Raw genomic sequence first — 7,889 nt, forward strand, 5'->3', positions numbered from 1 at the left:
CATCATCTCGAATGTAACTGATTGATTGACTCACCTGCCAAGAGACAAGGCGTGAAGATAACAGTGACCACCCTAAGGGGGAAAAAATCCTCGGTATCTTGGCAGAGCCTCCTTTACCCTGCATCTGATTGATCTTGACATATATATAAAAGATTCCATGCTAGGAGACAGCCTTGAAGGTGACATTTTGACATTTTGCTCTAAAAAAATCAAATGCTTTTTACAGTCAACAAACAATAAACATGGTGGGATCTTGTATTTTCCATACTTTTTAGTCAATTAAGTGATTGTGATCTTCTGTAGAATATCATTTGAAAAACCCTGATTCTGTTCCATTCTCATTATTTTCATCTCAGAAACACTTGATACATACATAGATTATTCTCACAAAGGTTTCATAAAAGTTAGAAAGTAGGCATTGGAGTTGGTTGTTCCATCCAATCCAATCCAACAGTCCTTTGTTAAGTTCCTATTATGTGTGACACCCTAAGTGCCAAGTGCTAAAAGGGATGGGGAAAAAGGGGTGAAGAAAGGTATATAAAGACAAAGTTTAAAAGTTCCTGATTTCAAGGGAGTGTAAATCTTCCTTGAGGATACAATTGAAAAACAGATAAATATATACAAGATAATTTGAGAAGGAAGGACTAACAACTAATCAGAAAAGGTTTCTTTTAGGATACCTAAGGTTTAGCACTTCAGTTGATAAAAAATATGTTCTGTCAGGTTTTTATTTGAGCCTTTAAGCAATCTAGAAGGCAGCATGATTCAGTGCAGAGTGCTGGTTCTAGTCAAAGATTATGGGTTCAAATTCCACCTCTGAACAAATCACTTAAATCTCCCTGGGTCCCAATTTCTTCATCTGTTAAATGAGGTGCCTTCTGGCTTTAATTCTATGATGCCAGTAATTCTAAGAGGCAAAAGGTGAGAAGAGGAGTCATAGGTGTTGAGGCTAGAGATGATGGAATGCTGAACTCAGGGAACAATAAGTAGGTCTTGGCTGGTTTGGTTGTCATGAGGATTAAATGAGATATTTTGTAAAGCACTTCGTACAACGCCTGAAACATAGTAAGTTCTCAATACTTCCTTCCTTCCACTTTCCCCTTCCAACGGCCAGTTTCTCAGGCCTGAAGTTGCTACCTTAACTAGAATGTCTTCGACTCTTTGGATCGGCTATTTAGAACATCTCTCCCTACCCTAAAAAAACAAAAAACCCCAGCAATTCAAATCAACTGGGATCATGCCACTGTTACGCAAGAGGGGAAAGGGAGACATTATGTCAAGAACAGTCTCATGTCTCTGGGGGATGCCTGAATGTCAAAATAGGGAAATACACTACAAGGACCAATCAGAGCCAAAAAGGTCCTCTAAACACTACTTTGGGTCAAGAATCAAGATTAGGAACTATAAAACCTGTGACTGTCCCAGACTGCTTTCTCAGTGTCATGGCTACAACTATCCAGTGCGCTTAGAACAAAGCTTAGCAAAGAGAGTAGGCCCAACTCTGTGGGTTGTTTCTTATGAACATTACAGAGCCAAAATTCTGTAGTCTATTCATTACCGGGAATAGTGCTAATGTTTTCAAAACTGCCTGTTTATATAGTGGGTTCCAAAACTAAAAATCAATTTTAACCACTTCCATAATTCTAGCATAATTTTTCATGAAACCTTTCAACTGCAACATTCAAAATTCTTTCTCAACATACACACACACACACACACACACACACACACACACTACAACCATGTTATAAAAACTCAAAAATATGCACAAGCCTATCTAACATTTTTGTTTTATTCTCATTCTCTTGTCTGTGTAAATACATACACAAGTGCCTACCCTTTGTTGTGGTTGTTCCGTTGTATCCAACTCTTCATGACCCCATGGGCCATAGCACCCCGGGCCCCTCTGTCCTCCACTATCTCCCAAAGCTTGTAATACTATCCATGGGATCTTCTTGGCAAAGGTTCTGGAGTGGATTGCCATTTCCTTCTCCAATAGATCACCTTTTGTCAGAACTCTGCACTATGGCCTTTCCATCTTGGGTAATCTTGCACAGCATAGCTCAGTTACATTGAGTTACCTACCCTTACTCTTGATCAAAACTATTAGTCTCCTTTCATGATCATGAGCTTCTTTTACACACATTCCAAAAGTACAATAAACTTGGTATCTGTTAACTTTAGTAAATAATGTGCTTTGGCAGATGGTAACTGACTACTTACTCTCACAGGCTTTTAAAAACAGGTGTGTAAATTTAATAAGCATACAGAATTAAAATACACATTGATCATAATGGAGAATTTTAGCTCAAATAAAATATGCAACACACAGAATACTGAGGACTCTGGAAAAGTAGGACAGAGGAGTAAAGATCTTTCCTATGATTTTGTTGGATTGTAGCTGAAAAAAGCGTGAGAGTCCCTAAACTACTTTTTTTCTTTTTTTTTCTTTTTTTTTTTTTGGATTAAATGATTTATTTAAGGAGGAAAACCCAAAGAATTTCAACAAAACCTCTCCTCTTGGGGTAACTTTTTTTTTGAACATCTGTTTTTAAAACTTTGAGTTCCAAATTGTCTCCCCTCTTCCCTCCCCACCCACCCTCCCTAAGAAGGCAACATAGGCCACACATGTATCATTATGTAAAACCCTTCCACAATACTCATATTGTGAAAGATAACTATATTTTGCTCCTTCTTAACCTATCCCCTTTATTCAATTTTCTCCCTTGACCCTGTCCCTTTACAAAAGTATTTGTTTTTGATTATCTCCTCCCCCATCTGCCCTCCCTTCTATCATCCCCCCTTTTTTTATCTTCTTCCTCCTTTCCTGTGGGGTAAGATACCCAATTGAGTGTGTGTTATTCCCTCCTCAGGTCAAATCCAAAGAGAGCAAGATTCACTGATTCCCCCTCACCTGCCCCCTCTTCCCTCCCAACAGAACTGCTTTTTCTTGCCACTTTTATGTGAGATAATTTACCCCATTCTATCTCTCCTTTTCTCTCTCAATACATTCCTCTCTCATCCCTTAATTTTATTCATTTTTTTAGATATCATCCCTTCATATTCAACTCACCCTGTGCCCTCTGTCTATACATATATATATATATATATATATATATATATGTATACATATATATGTATATATGTTCCCTTCAGCTACCCTAATACTGAGGTCTCATGAATCATACACATCATCTTTCCATGTAGGAATGTAAACAAAACAGTTCAACTTTAGTAAGTCCCTTGTGATTTCTCTTTCTTGTTTACCTTTTCATGCTTCTCTTGATTCTTGTGTTTGAAAGTCAAATTTTCTATTCAGCTCTGGTCTTTTCACTGAGAAAGCTTGAAAGTCCTCTATTTTATTGAAAATCCATATTTTGCCTTGGAGCATTATACTCAGTTTTGCTGGGTAGGTGATTCTTGGTTTCAATCCTAGCTCCATTGACCTCCAGAATATCATATTGAAGCCCTTCGATCTCTTAATGTAGAAGCTGCTAGATCTTGTTATTCTGATTGTGTTTCTACAATACTCAAATTGTTTTCTGGCTGCTTGCAGTATTTTCTCCTTGATCTGGGAGCTCTGGAATTTGGTGACAATATTCCTAGGAGATTTCTTTTTGGGATCTTTTTCAGGAGGTGATCAGTGGATTCTTTCAATTTCTCTTTTACCTTCTGGTTCTAGAATATCAGGGCAGTTCTCCTTGATAATTTCTTGAAAGATGATATCTAGGCTCTTTTTTTGATCATGGCTTTCAGGTAGACCAATAATTTTAAAATTATCTCTCCTGGTTCTATTTTCCAGGTCAGTGGTTTTTCCAATGAGATATTTCACATTGTCTTCCACTTTTTCATTCCTTTGGTTCTGTTTTATAACATCTTGGTTTCTCATAAAGTCACTAGCTTCCACTTGCTCCAATCTAATTTTTAAGGTAGTATTTTCTTCAGTGGTCTTTTGGACCTCCTTTTCCATTTGGCTAATTCTGCCTTTCAAGACAGTCTTCTCCTCATTGGCTTTTTGGAGCTCTTTTGCCATTTGAGTTAGTCTATTTTTTAAGGTGTTGTTTTCTTCAGTGTATTTTTGGGTCTCCTTTAGCAAGTCCTTGAATTCTTTTTCATGGTTTTCTCGCATCATTCTCATTTCTCTTCCCAATTTTTCCTCTACTTCTCTAACGTGCTTTTCCAAATCCTTTTTGAGCTCTTCCATGGCCTGAGACCAGTTCATGTTTTTCTTGGAGGCTTTTGATGTAGGCTCTTTGACTTTGTTGACTTCTTCTGGCTGTATGTTTTGATCTTCTTTGTCACCAAAGAAAGATTCCAAAGTCTGAGTCTGAATCTAAGTCCGTTTTCACTGCCTGGCCACATTCCCAGCCAACTACTTGACCCTTGAGTTTTTTGTCAGGGTATGACTGCTTGTAGAGTAGAGAGTACTTTGTTACAAGCTTGAGGGGATGTGCTGTTGTTTTCAGAGCTATTTCTATACAGCCAGCTCTGCCACACTGGTGCTCCTCCCCACCCCAAGAACCACTAACCCGGACTGGACTCACATCTTAAGCAGGCTCTGCACTCCTGCTCAGATCCCACTTAATTCCTCCTACCAGGTGGGCCTGGGGCCAGAAGCAACTGCAGCTGTAGTTCTGTAGCTGCACCACACCCTGCTGCCCTGGGGGCAGTGGCTGAACTGTGAACTCCTTTCACTCTGTTCCAGCAGCTTTTCCCACTAACCTTCTCTGTTGTCTTTGGTGTTTGTGGGTTGAGAAGTCTGGTAACTGCCACAGCTCACTGATTCAGGGCGCTAGGGCCTGTTCCGCCTGGCTCCCAGTCTGGCTGGTCCTGCCGCCCCATGCTGGGCTCTGCTCTGCTCCCAGCTCTGTTGGATAGACCTTACCCAGCAACCATCCAGGCTGTCTTGGACTGGAGCCCTGCTTCCCTCTGCTATTTTGTGGGTTCTGCAGTTCTTCTCTGTTGTCTTTGGTGTTTGTGGGTTGAGAAGTAAGGTAACTGTCACAGCTCACCAATTCAGGATGCTAGGGCCTGTTCCACCAGGCTCCTGGTCTGGTTGGTCCAGGCAGGGCTCACCCTGGGCTCTGCTCCACTCCATTCCGTGTGATAGACCTTACCCAGCGACCATCCAGGCTGTCCTGGGCTGGAGCCCTGCTTCCCTCTGCTATTTTGTGGGTTCTGCAGTTCTAGAATTTCTTCAGTCATTTTTATAGGTTTTTGGAAGGACCTGGTGGGGAGCTCATGTAAGTCCCTGCTTTCCATCCACCATCCTGTCTCTGCCCCGCCAAGTCCCTGAACTTCTTAGAAAAAGTGATGCAGAGAGTTGAAAATACGCCTGATAAGTTCTTCTCTTAGCTGAAGAGAGAAAAGAAGGAAAATTTGTTCTAAATTGAAAAAAAAAAAAAGCAAAAAAGAAAATCTGGCCATTTCATCCCCTTCCAGTTTTCTTACACCTTTTTCAACAGTTAACATATTCTACAGTCATAACACTGGCCTCCTTAGTGTTCCTTGCACAAGACACTCCATCTCCCAACTCCAGGCAATTTCACTCGCTATCTCCCATGTTTGGAATGCTCTCCTTCCTCACCTCCACCTCCTGGTTTCCTTTGGGTCTCACTAAAATTACATCCTCTTTAAGAAGCCTTTCCTGATCACCTTTAATGTTAGTGTCTTCCTCTGTGATTATCTCCAATTTATTCTGTACATATTGTTTATATGTAGTTGTTTGAATGTTGTCTCCTCCCATTAGACTGTAAGCTCCTTCTTTCTAACTCCAGATATTAGCAAAATGCCTGATACATACTAGGGACTTAATAAATGCTTGTTCACTTGAATAGAAGGTGCTGGCTTGACTTGAAGACTGTTGCCCTTAATTCCAAGGATGAGAGGATGGTATATGGCATGGCTCAGGAATGTTTAATTCATTCCCTCAATAAATTCCACTGCATTGTGGATAACAAATCTCCAAGATATTTTTCACATGAAGTTCGTTTGCAGTGTTCTAGAAGTTACTCAACCATATTGGGTGCATGCAAGACACCCATCAGAGAATAAGATCAAATTAAATATATTGTGTAGGTGGATCTCTCTTTCCCCCAAAGGAAAGTTTTTCCACACTATGACACTGAAATAATTTCAACTCTAAATAATGATTAAACAGTTCCAATTAGCATATTAAAGCCCAATTTTCATCTCATAATTTGCACCAAGTCCATAATTAATAATTTTGTGATCGTAATGACTTTTGCTAAGCTGTCTGTTCATCTTAAAATCAGAATTCAGATCTCTTGTTTCCCGTTCTAGATAAAAATTCTCCAAACAAAAGTCTTGATGCAGGGATTTACAAAATTCATATAACCCTTCACTGTCAATACAACTTAGATTGGCCAGGCATAACAAGACAGACCAATTAAAACTTTATAATAGAAAGTTATATAGCCTTGAAGGACCAGAATCAGAGAACCTCTGACAATTCCATGATATGGAATGTTTCCACCATTAAAGCTTTTCTTTCTCAGATAAGCAGTCAACTTTTTATCCCTCTCATTCCTACCTTTACTTCCTTACCCTCAGAGACACATGCAGAGTCAGACTTTTTTTTCCTCCAAGATATTTTACAGTTCGCAACTTGAAAGAAGGAAATAATACTTTGCAAACCAGACTGATCCCTGACTCACTATTGAACATATAGTTGAACAAAGGACTCACATATCAAAAATAATAATACTAACATTTAGATAAAACCTATTTTTGTACCAGACATTTAGAGTTAAGTCTTGCAATGTATCTTGGCTCTCAGTGTGGTATATCACAAATGTATATATCTTACTGTGTATTATTACTAACTTCTCTCATAGGGAGAAGGAAGGAAGGCTGTTTAAAGAGCTTAGAGATCTTTAAATAAAATTCACCAAGAAAAATATCTCATATAACAGATTACATTGTTTTATACCTACTTGTTAACAGAATATCCCCATTTAGATAAAAGCCTAGTTCCTATTCTGGAAGAAAATCTTTTTTAATTTGCTAGCTATGGATTGTCTATACAACTATCTTTATAAATGTGGCAAGAAAAGGAAAGGAACATGATAGCAGATATTACTCTAAATTCATTATCTCTGAAAATAAGTGTGATTTTCTAAGTAATAGGGCTATATACAACTTAGATATACCAAAGATCTGGGATTTTGTGGGTGGGGGAACTTTATCCATCAAGCCAGGTGCAGCTTAGAAAATTCATTTACATTTTGCAAATTATTTACTCAGTATTAACTTTACATATTGTTTACTCAGTGTTAACTTTGATCTCATTTAATTTAACCTTGAGACCCTACACAGCTAATAATCTGAATCGTTTCATGTTCATCCCATGAGGAAGCAGGAAAAGTAAGCAGACTCAACATAAATGACTGAGGTAAATGCACCATTATCACACAACCTAAAAAATACAAATTGTCTCTATACTTAAGGGAAATCTCTAATTACAGTTTAAATGGAATTTTCTGATTCCAATTATTCCTGAAATATAAAACATCAAGCCCATTAGTTGAGCACTACGGCAAGTTTTCTGCTGATGTTCTCAGATCTTACTTAATTAGTGGTTATGAGTTTAAAGATTTTGACCATATTGTAACATAGCAAATAGCTTAGTTGACTCTATCTGGATCTCATTTCCATCACTTTTATTGCTTAAGCTCCTTTACTTCCCAATTTAGGCAAATCTCTAAATTATTTATTATATTTCAGCATCACACAGATTTTAAAATGTATAAAACTTCAAGTATATTTCACTAGCATTCCTTATATTCTTACTATAACAAAGTCTGATCAAGGGTGTGTGTACCTTTTATATGTATTATTAATCTTTAGAAACACAATTTTCACAAAAT

The sequence above is a fragment of the Trichosurus vulpecula genome, chromosome 2, assembly GCF_011100635.1.
Source record: "Trichosurus vulpecula isolate mTriVul1 chromosome 2, mTriVul1.pri, whole genome shotgun sequence".
Taxonomy (NCBI): domain Eukaryota; kingdom Metazoa; phylum Chordata; class Mammalia; order Diprotodontia; family Phalangeridae; genus Trichosurus; species Trichosurus vulpecula.